Here is a 19,959-nt window from a genome sequence, read left to right as displayed (position 1 = left end):
GTAGCAATGGATAGAGCAGTGGCGAGACACAACTTGAGGGAGGTCCTCTGGCTGCCAGGGCAACACCGGCCCCAGCATCTGTATTTGAGTGCCTTTACTTGGCTGGTGGCGGTCACGAAGGACAGGTTGGTGATGAAACACAGGATCACATCCTTCCCGTCCCCATTCGCCCCAATTTTCGATAACCCAGAGTTCTCGCCAGGAATGGAGCAGGGGTCATTCATACACAGGCAGGGGTGTTTGTCGGAAGTTAAGGGACACGTTCCAAGGCCCCACTATCAGATCATTTGTAGAGTGTAAACCATCCTTCAAAGTGGGAGAGAAGGAAAGGATGTAGTATTTTCAGATACAGCATTGGCTTCCGAACTGTGTAGTCAAGATGGCGGCTACACACCAACTTACCCCATCTGAAATGTTTTTGATGACGCACGATGGGGCAAAGGGTATGATATCAAGTCTCTATAAAATCTTGGACGAAGCCACACCTCAGCCACCCTGGTCATTTATGGGTTGCTGGGAGAGGACGATGGGGAGAGTGTTGGACAGGGAGGTTTGGGAGAGGCTATGGAGATGGATACCGAGGGTGGCTAAAGCGTCCCAAGTGCAGGAATTCTGGTACAAATTGGTATTCAAATGGCACTACACACCGGTGCGACTCCACAGGATCTATCCAGGGACCTCGCAGGAGTGCTGGAGAGGATGGTGGAACTGCCCGAAAATCAAACCTTTTTGGAGGGAGGTTCAAGAGTCCCAGGCTCTGGTCTTTGGAGAGGAGGCAGGGGCAAACGTGGAGGAAATAGTGTTGGGGTTGGAGGGAAAGAGGGGAGGGAGGATGACAAAAAGCTTGAACAATGCTCACAATCGCTGCAATGCTGCTCATCACACAGCAGTGGAAGGGAGCATCCATTACCACCTTTCCAGGACTGGTTCTGTAAAGTATGGAATTTTGCGTCCCTAGAATGGGCCACCTAAACGTTGAATAATAAGCTGGCCTCAGAGGGATGGTTGGGGGGAAGAGGGTGGAGGAGGGGCACGGGGAAGGGGGATTATTGTTACTGTTAAAAAAAAATTACATGCAGAAAATAAAAAATCGTCTGAGAGGACGGATAGCAGATTTTGAACGAGAGGGTCATACTGATCTATTGCCACATGGAGCTGTTAAGGTGTCCCCAAAAACCCAGGTAGACCGAGGGGAATCCGAGTCAATCCAAACCAGTCTCAATGACGCAGTAGACAAAGTGCATGGCAAAACCCAGCTTTATTATCCTCAAAACAAAGCTGGGCCAGTATACAAGCATACAAGTCCTGTTGCGCTCAAACTGTTGATTAAAAACAATTGCTTAAACACTACAAACTGATCTTCACTGACATCATGACATAATCTCAGTTTACAAAACCTACGGGGATTGGGCATAGCTTAGTGGAATTGGCTACATAGATAGACTTAAACATTTTATTGGGTTACAAATATCTAATGGCACCACGTGGAACCAATATTGATAAAGGTTAAACTACATCATCTTCATGACAAGGGGTTGGTTCGCATATTACTTGATGGGCGGCATGACTCTGAGGATTTTGATAGGTCGGCACATTGCTAACCAACCTTCGACACTTGAGACGTCCTCAGGATATGAGCCAGACATAGAGTAGGGGGAGAGAGGCCCACGGACTGCAATCCTTCCAATTAAAAGTTACCATCCCGCATTGTCAGGCCATGAGCCCGGGCAACCCCTTGGTAATTGGCCTTGGGTGGCGGTGTGTGTCTATGTGTGCGTTTAGGGAGTACTGCAGGCATCCTATCTATGTCCACTTCTAATGAATGGCAAGTGTTCTCTATGTATGGGACACGTGCTAAGAGACCATGTACGAAATTGAATTACCTTCTATTTACTGAGGTTTTGTTTATTTATTTTATTAATCCGACATTTGTCTTTCGGCTTCCTGTTTTACTGCACCTGACCATCAAAAGGTTGTTTGTGCCCTTCAGAAACATTTAATTCATCTGGGAGTATACTGCTTGTATCTTGGGAATTGCTATCTCGTGCCTTCATTCCATCGTTCAGATCCTCCCTATTTTCACTTGAACCTTGCAACTAGTTGCCAGCCACTGTCTGAGTTCTTCATAGTCATGTATTTCTGTGGATTCAGCCTTTTGGGTATTCATGAGGCTTTGAGGCCTTTGCTCATACAGAGACATGCTGCAGCTTCCATTTTTAATAAGATGGCTGCCCCACTACACTCTTGATTCTGTGTTAGCGAGATACCTTTGCATTTCGTTCATGTTGTGTTCACCCTATACATTGGTCATGTTAGTGTTCTTCTGTCTGTGGATGCTATGCTAATCTTCATCATGTCTAAATACATTATCTATTGTACGTGTTCTTCTTGTGGAGTACATGTTTGCTTTATGTCTAATGCATGCTCTTTTACTGTTATGTTAGTTTGAATGCTTTTGCCATCTTGAGCTCACATTGTTCCCAAAACAACCTGTACCTGTGGGGGATAAGGGCGGAACGGCTGCCTCAGTGAGTAATGTCTCTCACCTCTGTGGTATTGATGCGGAGGAGGGGTAGAAGCTATGGATGATGTATTCATCTGCCTCCCAACACTCTCCCCTCTGGTCAAGTACGTGACCACTCCCATTCTCCTGCTTGCTCCAAAATAGGGTACTTTGGGTACCCATATTTTACTCATCCCCCTCAAGCTACCTCCATGTCTCATGTGTTTGTCTGGACTCCAGGTCATATAGCAGCATTCCCCCTCAGAGTCACAATGCACCCAGTGCTCTGTTTAATTGTGTGGGTCCTGAGGATGTATACATTTTGACCCAGGAAATTCAATAAGGCTCTCCATGTTTTGGGTACAGCGGAAGCCATCTGTGTGTGTTTACTCATGCAGGTGAGTATTCAAGTTCATCACTATTTTCATTCCTACTGCCTTTTTGGCAGTCTTTCTGCATTGGCTTATTGTTATTCTCAAGACACAGAATGCTAGTGGCACTAGTACCAGTATGGCCACTAATATGTTAAATGAGTTAGTCAGCCCGGTGGGTATCCATGAAAACAGGTATGTAAATCAGTCATCATCAACAATGTCGTCTACCTCTTCCAACATTTTTGTGTGCAATTCTTTTAAGGTGGCTATCACCTCTGTGAGGATCCCATTTTCCTCATTGTGGGCAGGTGCTACATGCAGCAAGACGGCCTAACTTTTGCAAACACCCCATCTGCCAGGGCCGCAATAAATTCAAGGACATATCTGTTTTGTAGAATCATGGCGATACTGCTCTCAGCTCTTCCCTGATGGCATTAAAGCCTTTAACAGTGGTATTTATCATCTGCAGAAGTTCCCACCGTGTTAGTTGCAACCATTTGGCATTGGCATATGCTTGCAAACCAGAAGTAAAGAAGGATGTAAATAATATTTCTGTTCTACTGAACAATTTATACTTATCTTGTATGTCATCATATGCCTTTGCTGCTTTTGCCAGGGAACATTCATTTGTACATTTAAGGGTGAGGGACTCTTATTTCTTAGGCTTGTGTTCCCTCGGGGCAAATAACCAATCTTCATCTCAATCTGAGGCACTACTATGGACAGTACACTTATTACCACTAGGGGGCAAAGACCTCCACTGTTTGGAGGGAGTTGCATGCAGTCTCTGGAACCACAAACCCAATAATGGTCCATTAATACTGCAGTGCCTACCTTCATTTCAGGCACATCGAAAAGGTGTTTGCACCCCTTATTTTCCCCTATTTTTACTGTGCCTGTTTTTCTTATGAAAAGAGAGGCCTTTTTCAATGGGACTATTTGTAGTGGGCCTGCTTCATCCTCTAGCCATGTTAGTATTTTAGTGTATTTAGACCATTCATGACGACATGTCCCGTTAATCGGGTAGACAAATTCAGGCACTTTACCCTAAGTGCATTCACCTGGTACCAATTAGCTCTCCTAACACGTGTAAAAGGAAACACCTAAAGGCACACTCTGAGCAAGGCAGAACACGAGAATTAGCAGAACTTCCGAGATGAAGGAACACCTACTGGAGTAAAGCAACAGACCAAGAGACGAGAGCAGGGGGCTGAAAACCCCAAAGCTTCCCTACCGGAGGTTGTTGCCTCCAACAGACTGTAAAAGACACAGAGAAAGCCAGATCCCACATGAGAAGATTGCATTGTGTTCCAAGGATGCCAGTGACACTCCCGGGTGAACGACGTAGTTGGGGAGGCGAGGTCAAGCCTGTGGTACTAACCTTGACTCAAAAATCAGAAAACACAAAACATGAAAGAAGTGCACACAGCCGGTGAGTTGGCAAGCGACCTGAGAGACTAGTGTGTGTTAAAGTGAATGAAGTGGCAGGATCAAATCACAAGTGAAGGTAGCACGCATGTGGGTGCGAAGAGAATGGAAGGCAGACCCATGAATAAACTTTGAAGTGAAATACAGCTGCAGGATTAGCGATACTGGGTAACGTAGTGGTCCGGTTAAGGGAAGTAGCTCATTCGAAAGTCTCAGTGTAAGGTGGATTGTTTAAAGCAAAAAAATGAAAAAACAGCAAGAGTGAAAATAAATAGTGAACGTTGAGTCAGAGTGGTCCTGCGGTGGTCAGTAAGCAAAAGCAATGCACATTTGAAAGACTTCGACAGCCGAAAGTGGTCTGAGCCCGATTGAGGGAGACCTGAACTGCATTTACCTTGCGGAAGGGAGCCCCTTGCAACTTTGTGTGAACTGTATCATAAGAGGACTTTGCCCGGCAGAGGGGGACATATGAGAACTGTATGGTGAAAGGTCTGAGCGCGGCAGAAGGGGATCTTGTGAACTTTTTGGTTGAAACATTGCTTTGAAAGTTAGAGAAAAGGAACTTTGAGCGTGGAAGGCCAGACGGGCCTCGATCCATGGTTGTAAACTGTGTACTGTGTTGTAGCTGAGCCAGAGTGTGTCATCCTGCCTACAAGGATCACCTTGTCCCGTAATGCCTAACATGGGGAGGAGAGCTGGCTCAGCCACATTATCATTTGGACACCGACTTTTCCTTTTACATACATTTTCTCCTTTTTACACTTTTTTGTACAAGAGATAGGGCAGGAATTCGTTTTTTGTTAGCATAGGCCATTTTGATTTGACAGACTCCACTGAGACTGTTTTATTTATAGTTTGATGGTCGAGACTACTCCCATCTTAGTTATATGGCAGAATAGGAGTTTCTCCAACACCAACATTTTCAATAAAGGTTTTACAAATTGTATCCATTGTGTCAGTGTCAATACTTGTGATATCACGCCTTCCCTACAATACTTTTTGTGACAAGGATGCTTACAGGCCGTGTCAGGGAAGGGAGGGAGTCCACCCCAAACATTCACGTGAGTGTGTATGCACCCCCTCCCCACCCCACCTTACCGATGATGATGATGATGGGGAACAGTGCCGGGGGAAAGCTTCAGGGGGGTGGCAGCAGAGGGAAACCACCACGCAGCAGCGGTTTGCCTTTGTCACATCAGACAACCAGCAGCCTAACACTGGCCACGTGAGAGAGGGGTGCAGCAAAGTCTCCAGGGATCCACATGCCATTCAGAAAAGGAGGCCTTCTTAATGAGGCTTCCACCAGCTCACCAGGGACATTTACCTTGAAAGGCCCTTCAATGGGCCTTATAAAACAGGGACTTCAGTTCCTCAGAAACTCTTTCACTTTCCTTGTCAGAGATGCTTCCAAAAAAGGGGGTGGGGCTTACAAGCCCTTTTTGAGGCCTCTCTAAGCACTCCCCCGGCCACACCTCCTTGAGCCAAGTAAGTGATTGGACAGTGTGAGTATCCAATCCTGAGAGGTGGTGGGGTATTTAAGAAGGTGCATGTGACTTGTGTTGTGTGGGTTAGTTGAGTGAGGAGAGGCAGTGGAAACGGATGTCCAAGAGACCAGAGGAAGCGAAAGCAGAAATTAGTGCAGAAACTATTGGTGAGAGGCGATCTGTGGAGTGGTTGTGTGAGAGAGAGAAGAGTGGGAGTAGTGGAGGGGAGCACAGATAGTTGCAGGGGTGGTATTAGTAGTTGGGAGTAAAGATAAAAGGTGGCAGGAGTAGTAAGGGAAGGACAGAATTGGTAGAGTGGTAGTCGGTAGTAGAGGGGAGAGCAGGGTACCATATCCATTGAGGAGTACAGTTGTAGTAGAGAGGTGGTGGTAGTAGCAGAGTAAGGAGAGCAGAAGAAGTAGAGTGGGGGGCACAACAGGAGGTGATGGAGTAGAGGGAGGAGGGAGAAGGAGATATGAAGGTATAGAACAGTTGCAGAAGTTGCAGATACAAGTGGTAATAGGAATAGGAGTGAGAAAGGAAGTAATATCGAAGGGTGGAGGTAGAAAGAGAGAGTGAGAGATTGGAGAGACAGTGACGTGGTGGGAGGAGAACAGCTATGGGACTAGTGTGACAAAGGATCAGGAGTGAGAGGGTCTGAAAGAAGTGAGAGTGACGCTGGGCAAAAGAAGGCACCATTCTCTGTTTCCTGAGACTATTATGCGGGAATAGGAAATGGAAAGCTGAAGTTCCCCATGGAGTTAGGTAGCCAAAGTCTTAGGGTAAACACCTGATGTGTAGAGAAGTGAAAGACAGATACGGGTTACCGATCGTTGAGCTACTAACAGCCCAGTAGGGACGTCTGGGGGGTTGGGAGGTGGGATCTAGAACCAGGAAAGATGAGAGAGGAAAGGGCCCAGCCTAGCGCTAACCCCAAAGGAACTGGAAAGCCCAAAGAACTTGAGATCACAAGCCATTCTGACCATTGTAATAAACACCCTGGAACTTTTTGATGAGACTAAGCGTGATTCTTTGGGACAGGACCCTCCTGTCGCATGTGGTGACAGAGTGGGATCATGTCTTCGACACAGGGCGCAGACCCAACAGCATGAAGATAATGGATAGTATGGTGGCAGCAACGCTGCAGCCCAGACAACACTGTACAAAACAAGACTGCGAGGTGGACGCCATCAACTTATTGAATCCCTGTACGTAGAAGCTTGGGACACTGTCTGGTGGCAAAAGAGGCTCAGGGGGGGGTCCACCATGTCGCTGCTGCCCCCCACCGAGAACAGAGGTTTGGAGAGACTTGCAAACAAGAGTGGGGCAGCGCCGGCATCGGATAGTCCATGGAGAACTGGGAGGTGAGGAATAGAGTTGTGCCTATGGGCCATGGGCGTAATTTTAGGGGGGGACAGGGGTGTTTGTCCCCCCCAACTTTCATGGCACACCATTTTGTTCCCATTAATTTGGCTGGGGCACCTTTTCTTCAGATGTCATATCCCCCCCAACAATTTCAGTAAAGTTACTCCACTGCCATGCGCAGAGGAGGGCCCGGGGGAACCAGAGGCGGCACGCACAGTCCAGGATCCCATAGAATCTATGGAAGGGAGCGGCTGAGGATGCCAGCCAGGTACGGACAAAGGAGTGTGTGAGAAAGAGCATGAAAAGCAGAAACTGCGGGGACAGAGTTCAGGTGCTCCAAAGTGAACAATGTGTCCCTCTTCCACATGGACAGTGCCGGTCGCACAGCGAAGCGCTCGTCAGCATTTCTTTTTTCCTGCTTGTCTTTTTTATTTTTTATTTGCTGCGCAGAGACTCACACTGATTCTTCCCCTTTCATGCTGAATGTGAAACCGGGGCTCAGATTAGAGATTAAGAAGCACATGCGCATTGCGCAAGCCTCCACCTTTGAAGTAACGCTTTCCTCAAGGCTGCATAAAAGGAGGTCGGGCATATAAGAAATGAGAATGCATTTCTTCAAGCATGCATGATAGATGAACACTCCTGGAGAAATATGTGAATTTCAAACACTTGCTCCGTTATACGGACTCTGTATGAAATGGTATACTTATTCCAAAACGTACTATAAAATGTTCCACCAGATCCTGGTCAGGTGCAACTCGTCATCTACATCACTCCATTTGCAAAAGTTGAAAATAACACGTTTTTGTAAACCTTTTAAAAAATGTTTTTTGTAAAGAAAATCTAATTTCTCTGAACCAACTAAACAACACTTTGCATTTATATTATTTTAATTAGTCAGAGCATTTAATACAATGTCAACTCTTAAAACATTTGTGAACACTCACTCATCCGTTAGCTAGTTGATGAGTTAGTGTTAGAGACTAATTGTGAATATAGACACATGGAATAATTTACGTTTTAGCTAACAGAGATAAAATGAAGAATTGTTCTCAAATGTTTTTAGAGTTGACATTGTATTAAATGCTCTGACTAATTAAAATGATTCAAATGCAAAGTGTTGTCTAGTTGGTTCAGAGAAAATTGTTTGAATATGTTAAATATTTCCTCTTTGTCATTTACATTTGTCTTTCCCAGGTTTGTGTCCGATATCGCATTTCGTTCCAGGGGTAAGGCTGTTGCATATGTGTTGAGGGCCGTTTTGTCGGCAATAGTTAGCGCTCCTAGTGTGATTCCTGGGCCCTCTAGCATCGTTGGAGGAAGCTACAGTGCTGACAGTATGGTGAGCCTGCAAGACTGTGCTCATGCGTGGGGCCTTTGGCATCTGATGGCTAGTCTGAATTCTTTGCTTTTTCTCCGATTTGGTGTGGCTTTTCCTCCGATTTGGTATTACAGAAGCCTCAATTGAGGCTTCTCTAATATTCCAGTTGGGGAAATATTTGCATGGTCTCGAAATTCTGTTGCGTTCTTGTGCGATCATTTTTTTGCATCCATTTAATGGCCTCTAAAGGTGCCTCCATCATATGTACTTTTTCTGAGTATGTCTCTCATTCAAGCATCCAGGGCTCCTCGGTCATAAGCGGCCAGAGTCCCCATAGCTATGCATGGCCGCAGACCATGCAAGTACATTCACTGCTGCCACAGACCATGCAAGTGCATTCCCTGCTGCCGCAGACCATGCCAGTACATTCACTGCTGCCACAGACCATGCAAGTGCATTCCCTGCTGCCGCAGACCATGCAAGTACACTCCCTGCTGCCGCAGACCATGCAAGTACATTCACTGCTGCCACAGACCATGCAAGTGCATTCCCTGCTGGCTCAGACCATGCAAGTGCATTCCCTGCTGCCACAGACCATGCAAGTACATTCACTGCTGCCGCAGACCATGCAAGTACATTCACTGCTGCTATTCTGAGGATTCCCGTTGAGTGCAGTCCGCCATTTTCCCTTTGAAGACGCCAGGCAGCCATACGCAGAATACCTCCAATGGACAATGCATGAACAGGCGAAGAATTACTATTAAGGCCTCGCACCAACTATCGCACTGCGGTTGCTGACATATAAGGCAGCAATATATGACCAAATTCAATATCTGTAACAACAGTATGAAGTTTTGTAGTATTCATAATGTGTCAACAACCGCTATCATGCCTGTACCCTGTAACCAAGTTATTGCAAGTAAAAGCGCCTCAATGCCCCTGGGCTGCTTGAGTGCTATATAAATATATATATAAAAATTCTCCTTGGACGAGGTTGCACAATCTAGCTTGCCACTTTAGCGATGCTTCAGCTTCCACGTCTAGCCGATCAAGAACCATTGCTGTAAAGGTCTCAAGATGTAAAAGCTTGGCATGTGCCATCGCCAAGATTGTATCATGGTCCTTTAGGCTTCAGTGAATATCCTCATACCGTTTTAGGAATGGAGTTATAGATATAGTTGAGGCAGCAATCACATTGTTGTGAAGTTGTGTGACTGTGGCGCTTGACAAAGGCAGATAATGCTGATAATGTTCGCTAGTCACTGAATTATTACTGAGCAGGGACTAAGTTGGCGAGCACTACCCCAGTTCTGAATCGTGAATGCTGGATTGGTTTTTCCCATCATTAGAGATTCTGCACACTTCTGTGTTAGTGCTCGTCACTGAGGTAGTTTCCACCTGGTTGTTACAGTCCACCGCTCCATTGTTCTCAGTGCGTTGTCCATGTTTGAGTGACTCGTTCATCTGGAAGAAGCGTCCGTTTACATTACAGTCTTCTGCAACCGCTAGTGTTGATGTATATTTCTTGGCATCGTTGTTATTGAACCTGCCTCCAAAGGAGCAGCGTAATGATTCCTCACATTGACGCTCTCTCATGAGCAAGGCATCTTCTCTTAGTATAGCAAGGATCCTAGCTTCCTGTGTTGCATTGAGTTGTTGTTTTTTATCGTGCTGCACATCTATAGCTGGAGTTATTTCCTGTAAATTTTAGACTGGTGCATTTCTCACTCGTTTGCAATAATGATTTTGTATTTGGTTCTGTATGACAAACCTCAATATCAGGAGACTCCCTCCTCCTTGTGGACAATAAGCCCTTCTGCAGGTGCAGCTTGTAGTGGTTGCCTTGGTTTACAGGTGCAAGTCGTATTTTTCGCTGCATTTGGGAGTTCACTGTAGGCTGCAACATATGGGACCGGTCAGAATCTCGTAGTTTATTGGAGGTTGCGCCTCCAAAATTAGGGCTTGTATTTGGTAAAGGCCTTGTTTCTTTGGTTTTTGTGCTACTCCGGGCACCGACTTGCATGCATTCAGCTTCTGAGGCATTTTGCGTAGAGGCTTTGTTCTTAGCATGTGCTTCAGCGATTGCACCCAAATACACATTGTTTGGAGGTACTTTGCATTTGGTCGTGGCGATGACATTGATGCTGTTTCCATGCTATAATGGTTGTCAGGCAAGAGCATGTTGTCCACTTGTAAATGTTTGGCATCAGTTAAGTCCTGTCCAACCTGAGCTACCGTGAAGCTTGATTCTTCACTCTGTGACTGTGCATTCGATGCCGTATTCGTTTCCACATTTGACTTCACCACCTGAATAGTGTGGTGCATGGACGGTGAGCAAGGTTCAGGAGCTGAGGGTGTACGCACGCTCGACACCCTCCACACCCTCCAACAACATCGGAATTTGGCTGATCACTTGGCTGTTCGCTTTACACGGCACTGGACTTTCACTGCCGGTGCTGGTTACAGGGGCTGAACAGAGACGCTGTTTTAGTCGTGTTCGAACTACGACTGAGTCCGGGCACACACACTTCTCAAGCTTTTGTGAAAAAATGAGGGACTGAGGGAGAGAGTAACAAACTATGGCTTGCGCACTAAATACGCACGCCTATGTTGTACCTGGTGGTGGTTTGGAATTTACTTTACGCTCGAGCCCTCAAACACTTGTTAAAGTCAATGTTAATGTTACATGTTCCAGCAAGTCTGTAAAGGTTCCTACCTTTATAGAGTGATGCACTATCAGCCTTTTAGCCTGCAAAGACTGCATTGACTGCCAACTCCCCTGCTGAACTCCACTGCCGCACTCCGCGCTGTTTGTCAGCAAATGTAGGCAAAGCACACCTCCAGGGCACACCTCCTGTTTGCTTGTTCGATAGGCCAATGAGAATGTGTGCTTTAATTCTAAGAGAATAGTGATGTGCTCAAATACATCCTTTACATAGTGTGGTCTGTTGTCAGAGAATAGCACTTTGCACACTCCCCACCTTGGAAATACTGCAGCAGATCTGGCATCTGAATGTGTGCATGGACCAGCTTCGATCCAGCAGGGAAAGGGACATACCCCGACTATCATATACTTGCAGCCGTTACAGATTTGGAGCATATCCACATAGTGTAAGGAAGGCATGGGATCAACAGTAAGACAAACACAAGTGACCACAGTTCAAGTGTGTTTATTGTACTTCAACAAGGGTGTGATGAACGCCTATTTAATCCTAAATGTACAGATGGAAGCAAGCTATGACCATCAAATTATAACAATGCAGATCTAAGTCCTAGTGCAGTCTTGTCAAAATAAAAGGGCATATACAACAAGAATAAAAACTATTGCCAATCCTTACCTCTAAATACAAATAATGTGGGGCAGTATTTATAAAAAAGAAAGAAGTGTTCACAAAAATGAGATATCAGGATGTTCAGGCCGCTGGCATCCCTTCCCCATGTTTTCAGCATGGGACAAGGAGGTTCACTCGAGCATAGCACACTCCGGGGCTTCTTCTGCATGAAGACACAGTTCCATTACCAGCATCAGGGCCTTCTGTGTCCAAGTCTCTTTTACTTATCAAAGTCTCTTGATTCAGAGGGACTGATGAACCAAAACACACAAAAAGTTCCTTTCCTCTTACAAGTACTCAATTCAGGTGATTCACTCTTCACACTGAATCCCCCTCTGCTGGGTTCAGATCCCTTTTTATACAACGTTCGCTACTTTGGATCCCCCTCTTCCAGGCTGGGATCCCCTTCTCCAATGTTCAGAGAATATTCTTTCTTGGGTGACTCATGGTCCACCCCGGATCCCCCTCAGCCAAGCTAAGATCCCCCACCTTACACAATTAGTCTCCCTCAGCCGGGCTCAGACCAATTTCAGTTTGTATTAACTATGAAAGACATTCGAATGTGCACAGGGTATAGATTGAACCGTTACAGGACCACTTTGATTTCACAATTCCTTTTTACATTTGCCACCTCTTAGTTGGATACCTAACAGAGACCTTCGAATGAACACCCATATGGACCACTCTGTATACAGTATTTATCTCGGTCACCCCTTTGATGCTCAATTATATTCACATCGCTTGTCACATACGTTTAACACACACCATTCTCTTCAGATTTCTCCATACAATGTTGCTGCTTGCAACCTTGGTTCTAACACAGACCGGTCTGCTATCAGTCTACCTCACTCACTGGCTGTGCTGACTTTACTGGACGCTGCTTTGTTGTAGAAGCCAAGGACAGTACCACAGCAGCAAATACACTTCCCCGCCTTGGCTATCGACACACAATGTAGGTTTCTTAAGCTTTAATTCCAGGTCTTATGTTTCTTATTCTCGAAGGCTCATGAAAGTAACGGTTTTCCTCTGAAAAGGTGAAGGGCACTTCCCTCCTTGTAACCCTGTCTGGTCTTGCCGTCTATCTCCTCATATTAAATTGCCATCTTGGAACTGCTGCTCTCTTGTGTGCTTTGCCTTGCTCAGAGTGTGCTTTCGTGCCCCACCTTTTATCCACGTGGGGAAGTGTAATGGACTTCAGGTGTGTGTAATGATCAGTAATTGCCTGACTCTGCCTGACCATTGTGTTGGGACATGTCAGGTATACGGCTTGGGTGTTAGTCCATTTTCTCTCAAAGTGAGCTGTCCGTGAGAAGGCGTTTGTGTCTGGAAAGGGGGTGATTCAGTTCCTAAGTATCCGACCTGGTTAATGGATAAAAGGTGTTACAGGGCAGGGGATACCGCATCTTACCATCTGGTGTCTCACTCCCCGAATATCCCTCATCCAGGTGATCCTCCCGAACTCGTCCACCCCCAGGAACTGGATCCAAAAGCGATGGCCGTGTCCTGGCCACCTGGATGACAAATCGCTGGGGACTAGTGGGTGAGACACCTTCAGGTTTCTCACAGTGGTGTATAGGCAAATGCTGAAAGGGTCCAGAGGTATGGGGTGTTGGTCCTCTCACCATTCTCAGTGTATGGCCAGCAGTGCACCTTTGACATACAAGACAATTCATAAGAACATTTTCAATGTGTTTGTTTAAATTAGGGACAAACCACTCCTCCAAAATCAGTACTAAAAGAAATTCCCTTGTTATGTGTGCTGGATAGTGCCACTGTGCTACTGTCAGCAGCCCTAGGGCCAGAAACAGGGGCAAAGCAGGCTTCCTGGTGCTGTCTGGTGCTGTCCAGTCAACACATTGCTTCAACGGGGGACAATGAGCACCCCTTTCCATAATTCCTGTTCTTCTGGTGATGCCCCTCCCACTTAATAATTTGTGCTGCAAGTAGTATATAACACCTCTCCTTCATCACTATGTTGCGTGTACTTGTGTATTTGTTTGGGGGCAGTTGCAATATCAGATACGTCTGGGAAATATGCTGCCCTTTTTGCTTCTAAATCAGCGGCCTCATTGCTGCTTGAAATCAGGTCCACACCTTTGGTGTGCGCACTTCACTACGGCACTATAAGCCTTTCTAATATTGGTGCATTTTGTACTGGTGTGTGGTCTGCATGCAGGAAGCCCCTCCTTTTCCAACATGACCGTCTTGCTTGTACTGTAGATGTCACATAGGTGGTGTCGGAATACACTGTTACTGCCTCATCCTCATGCACTTCAAGTGCCAAAATCAAAGCTACCAACTGTGCTTCTTGTGCTGAAAAAAGCGCAGACAATCTTGCGCTTGTTACTTTTTAAAAGCTGTCATTCTCTCCTGCCTTTACTACTGCTGTTCCACTGTGCCTCTCTCCAGAGCTCTGATCTATCATTGATGACCAATCAACAAATAGAATTATCCCCCCTCCGAGGGCATTTTCTTTAACATGAGGTACATAGCAATCCGTGTAGGTAGTACAGTCATGCACATAATCTCCCCCTTTTTACTGTTTCTGCTATGAATCTGGCTCGGTTCACTACTCGACACCTAGCAACTTTGATTGATGGATTTGATATAATCGTACCCTTTGTCTTTCTCACCACGTCTGTCATGCTAGCTCTCTTCTGTCCTGTTAGATTTCTCCATCTATTCACATATGGCGTCCTCCCTCCTAAACTGTTTGAGCACATCTTGTAGCATCTTGGATACTCAACGGGTTCTGGCCTCATTGCTGGTTCTTCCATCTCTGTCCATGCTACCTCTCTCCATATCTGTGTATGCATGGATGGGGCTTGTACTGCCTCCCCCTCACTCTCCTCATCCTCTTCGTCTTCGAACAGTTTAGCCTTACTATCTTCATCCTCTCTATCCACAAAATCTAGTCTTCCAAGGGAATTTACCCTATGTGTTCCACTCATTACCTCTTCCAATACATCCCTTCCTATACCTTGTAAGGGATCCTTCCCTACTTTTCCTTATATTGGTGCCATCTCTCCTACTCCTGTACAGCTTGCTAATATTCCTTTGTATAGTTCCTTACTCTTCTCTATATTTAACATGTGGGTGCCCTATACTATTTGGACTTAGGACAGAGAAATGGGTAATAACATAAAGATGTCCTAATATTTAGCTTTCAATACAATTCCATTAATGTGTTATGTAGTTGTCATATTCATGTGTCATAAGTGGTATCCAAATTTTATTTCCCTTCTAATTAGCTTACAGTTATTTAATAATACGATTCATTACACATTGTTGTGTTGGGCGTTTCTCATTGCTCAAAATATTTATTATATACTTTCAATCATAACGGGAGCTGTCCGAGCCGACTCTTCATGGCTCTTTTGCTGCACATTGCTTCTTTTCTTTTAGCACAATATAAATCATATATAGTGAAAGTGAACAAAATGTGTAAAAACAATACAAAAATGGGGTGGCCTGAGGGGACCGGACAGCAGTGGGGTATTTAGGCTTTCTGCTGCCCAAGGCCCAATTAAGTGCATGTGCCATCCCCCCTCCAATATTACTCCACCTTGGCCAGGGTCACCACATTCCGTCCCTCCAACAAACCTTGTCCGCGCTGCTCAAACTACACCCCTTCACCCCCATTTGTCACCTATTTTGGCACCATAACATTATAAGGATGGTTTTAAGGTTGCAGGTATTAGAAAGTTATTGCTTCCTCTCTATTCATACAAGCCTGCCATCTTCTATGTTATGTTAGTTGAAAGAGTGTTTTTCAGATCTCTGCTGCCTAACATTTGGAGAAGGCAGTGTGTTCTACAGTTGAGTGAACTAGAGGTAATTGTTACGGCTAATTGTCATTTTTCCGTTAAGTCCAAAAACAATATTTTAGAGGAAGTGATATGAACATAAGCTGTATGCCAACTGGACACAGGTGAGAGAAGGTTGGAATGAGGAATTTTGGTTGTAATGCTAATATCTGGTTTCTTTGACAAATTGCCTGCTGTTACACTATGAGAAGCACCTAGACTGATCTGTAATTTTAATGCAGTATACCTACATTTCTACATCCAGTCTTGACAAATGGTAAAATTTACATATGAAATATATTGTAACAGTTTATTGAGAAGTCACCCTCAACAGAGGGAGTACCATCCCTCCCCACTCAAGTGGTTACGCAACAAATTGTTTAACAGATTATTTTCTTTAGCCCTATCTCATACACATATCATACCCCTTGGATCCCTCTTCCTTGAGCTAACAATGAGCCAAGAACCAGGACGGTGTAAGGGAAATATATTGGTATTTATTCAAATTAAAAGTAATAGAAATGAACACGAAAATGTCAAAGACCAATTTATTTGTGGCACAACACAATCAACTTCTCTCCACATAAATAAATCACAAAAAATAGTTAAAAAGAACACAATCAAAATTCTTCACTTTCTGCAAGTTTAACTTCACAAAATCATTACACTGATCAATAACGAAGGCACTTATCATGTAATGTTGTGTGTTTTTGATTTTCCTGCAGGCTTAAAAGGCTAGCAGTAGGATTTCAAGATTGGTAATGATGATTTCACCCACACTTTTGGTTTACAATAAACACAGGGTGATTTATCGGTTTCTTTTTCAGACCCTTCTCCCCCTTGCTTTGGTCTATGTTGGAAAATCAGACAGAAAGAAGTCGGGGTCAGCTGGACAACAAGGATTACCCTATTAATGTAAAGCCTATAGTTTTCAGCAAACACTGGGAAGTGAGCTTTGCTCATTTCTAATTTTAACAAAATTCCCCCATAGTGTTCTGCCAAAAGGGGAATCAATTAACTTAATATTTTTGGTTAAATAGGCTAAGGATCTACACAGTTTTGCCCCACCTGCCCACTATAAGGGAAGGGATTCAAGGAAGCAGACTCTCCCACCTATTAGTTTCCCAGGGCTCAGTTCTACTTACATAGAAAGCCTCGGTTTAAGGTTCAGGAAAGCCAGCTGCATCTCAGGACACTCTGGAAAAATAGGGCAGGGGTCTGGTCACTCCACTCTCAAAGATGGCTTCCCGCTCTCCACCATAGGACCCAGTTAGCTTTGAGGCCTTCCTAAGAATAGACAGCCCCACCCAGATGCACTCTCAGCAATCTCCTCTGGTGTCTCCTTACAGCTTGTCAGATGGTAAGTTTCCGCAACCTTCCTGATGGTCTGTCTCTATTCTGTCTGTTCCTGTCTTTCTCTGTCTCAACTTTTTCTGTCCCCTGTCCTAGTGCAGTCCCCTTTATATAGCAGCGATGACACCACCAATTTTACAGTCTTGGGGAAGTACCCCGTAATAATTCATGCCACTATGATTGGACAGTTACCCTTCTCTCTCCTCCCAAACACAGCCTCCAAGTCAGGATTGGTTTAGGAGTCTGGAGCAACATATGGCAATTCCCATTTGTAAATCGCCCTTTGTTCTCCTTTCAACTTTTTAGCAAAAACTAGTTATGTTTCACAACTTCTTAATTGTACTAGCAACTGCCATAATAAACATATTGATTCAGCTAATCATGGAGAACTAGATACGCCGACCACCAAATCCGTACCATGTAGCACGGCCATTTGGCACCTTTCTGACATTTCCATAAAAAACACAACAGTTATGAATATGTAAGTTATCAAGCATATCCCTAATTTCATTTTTCACCCGCTCACCAACTCTCATATTTGGAATATGTTCAGATCAGCCAGAAACCTAGTTTAATTGGCCATTACAGTTCCTCGAGTCACAGGTAGATGAATGTTCTATCCCCAAAATTGGCTGGAAATGACATAACAAATGGTATATAAATGAAATCCATCCACCTTATGATGGCTGAGAAAAAGGCCTAGATGATAATAGTCCTTTTAAATTACTTGTGAACCTCCATGTTAGACAAAAATCCCTACTCCTGCCTTCCGGCCAATTGTTTTCACTTGGTCAGCCTGTACGAAGAGATTATTTTTATCAGTCTCCTATGTGTTAGAAGCTTGTTCTTTGAAGTGGGTGCCCCTATTTTCACACGTATTAGTCATGCTCCAGCCAAGAGTAACTTTTCTTGTAGTCAATGCTTTCAGAGCCAGCGGGTCTGGATAACACTGAATTTGGACACCTTTAGCAGGACTCTTTATTGCCTTCGGAGATTAGATGAGAAATGTGACATCCAGGCTGGTAGTGGGAGATTCCCTTGTGAAGATTTGCCCACAGCCAGCGGAAAGGTCTGCCTGGGGCTGACATTTTCTATGAAGAAAAAGTGGCTCTTCAAATGTCATTGGAGTTTTGCTGGTGAAACGCAATATACATGACTTTTTGTTTTCCTGACATTTTTCTGAGAGCTGTGATACGTTTTAACTTTTCAAAACTGCTTTTATTTGCACACACCTGTGTAAGCTGTTTTTTTGTTTTCAATGTTTAAGAATTTTGTTTTCCATGTGACAGGGATTTTTGATTCCTCCTTCTTTTCTAAATACAAATGCTGCACATCCATTTTATAATGGCAGGTAGGCCCCTTTCCACATGGCTCTTTAATTCTACTTGAAAAACAAAAACAAAGGCACGGCCGTTTTGTTGTTTCAGTGTTTAAAATTTAGCTATTCCTGTGAAAGGGACTTCTGTTTGGGGCCTTTAAATTCACCCCAAAATATGCTAGTGATACAGGCCCAACATATAAAAATGTTGAATAAAAAGAATTCAACCCACTTCTCATGGTTATAGCTCTGGTGTTATCAGGGGCAAAATGGAAATAAGGCAAGTTACCTGCTGCAGCCGATGTACCTCCAATCCCTTAGGCTGGAACGCCATTTAAATATGTCAAAATCACAAGTGAAATTTGTAAACTCTGCCTGAGCATAAACACCTCAGTAGAGTAAAGATAGTTCTTTAAATCTGTGGCTGTGCATTCTCACAGTGGAGTAATGGATAAGGGCGACCCTGAACATTCATGTGTGGGAAGCAACAGCATTCGTCGTAGCTGCAGAATACAGGCACCTTTTATAACAAATGAAGTGGTCCTTAATATTTACATCATTGCTGTTTGTGCGATTATTCAAAATACCCAACACTCCTGGAGTAAAATTGAGCAAATAATCGGGCGTTCAAGCACAATATTAGCTTTGTGGGTGCGGTTTAGGCTATGGGTCTTGCCAGCTTGCGTTTAAGGTAATTTAAAATGTTTGTTAACTCCGTAGAGTTGATTGGACTGTACAATACATAGAAACACTTTGAGATGTGTGGGGATGGATATAGATGTCCTGCTGTCGTTTGAAGTACTGTTTCACAGTAAAATTCCTACCCTGTTTTTAAAATATAATTAATGTAAACATGACTTATAAGCACCACAGGTATGCATTATGTAACATACTTTGCAGTTGGTTCTCCTGGTAGTACTGAGTGTGTAGCAGAATGTTATCAAAGACACATGATAAACCCAGCAGGGATGTCATTTGCCTGCTTAGCACTGAGCAGCTTCTATAAAGATGGCTGCATGGATATCTTTATGGGACACCTTTGCAACTGTGAAACAGTGTGCACCTTTGGCACACAGTTTTTGTTCTCACCCTTCTTTGGCTTTGGGTATTCTTTCACATGTTTTTTGATGCACTTGCGCATTCAGATTTGCTCTGCACGATTTTAACTTCTCTATGATCTGTTTCATGCTTGCACCTTTTGGGTGGCCACACACCTCTGAAATGTGGGAGGGAAATTACTGCTTGCTTCTGGACATCAACCCCTCATGCTGGCAAAGGTTTCAAAAATGTATGTCGTGTAATTGAATAGAAAAGTGATCTCTTAACACAGTGCATGTGTGTATTGATTAGAAAGAACTCCAAAGATAATGTGAAGTGGCACTAATAAAACCAATGAGGTTTTGGCTGTTTTGCATATTAAAGAGCATTTTGGGAAGATTGAAATGACCAAGAGCTTTATATCTGTCACATATGTCTGTGAGAGTGTATGACTGAATCACTAAATACCTAAAGCATGCTGGGTCTGGTACATGTACCTTCTTTTTTTAATGAAATTTTTTTAAACAAAGGTCACTCTAAAAATAAAGCTTTTGCAAATATCATGCATAGGCACACATTTGGCCATGAAAGACTTTAGCCGTCAGAATGGAATGACATCAAACAGCTCGAAATGACT

The sequence above is a fragment of the Ambystoma mexicanum genome, chromosome 6q (genome assembly GCF_040938575.1).
Source record: "Ambystoma mexicanum isolate Mex_15411 chromosome 6q, UKY_AmexF1_1, whole genome shotgun sequence".
Lineage (NCBI taxonomy): Eukaryota > Metazoa > Chordata > Amphibia > Caudata > Ambystomatidae > Ambystoma > Ambystoma mexicanum.
The sequence above is the reverse complement of the archived record's forward strand: the minus strand, read 5'-3'. Positions refer to the sequence as shown.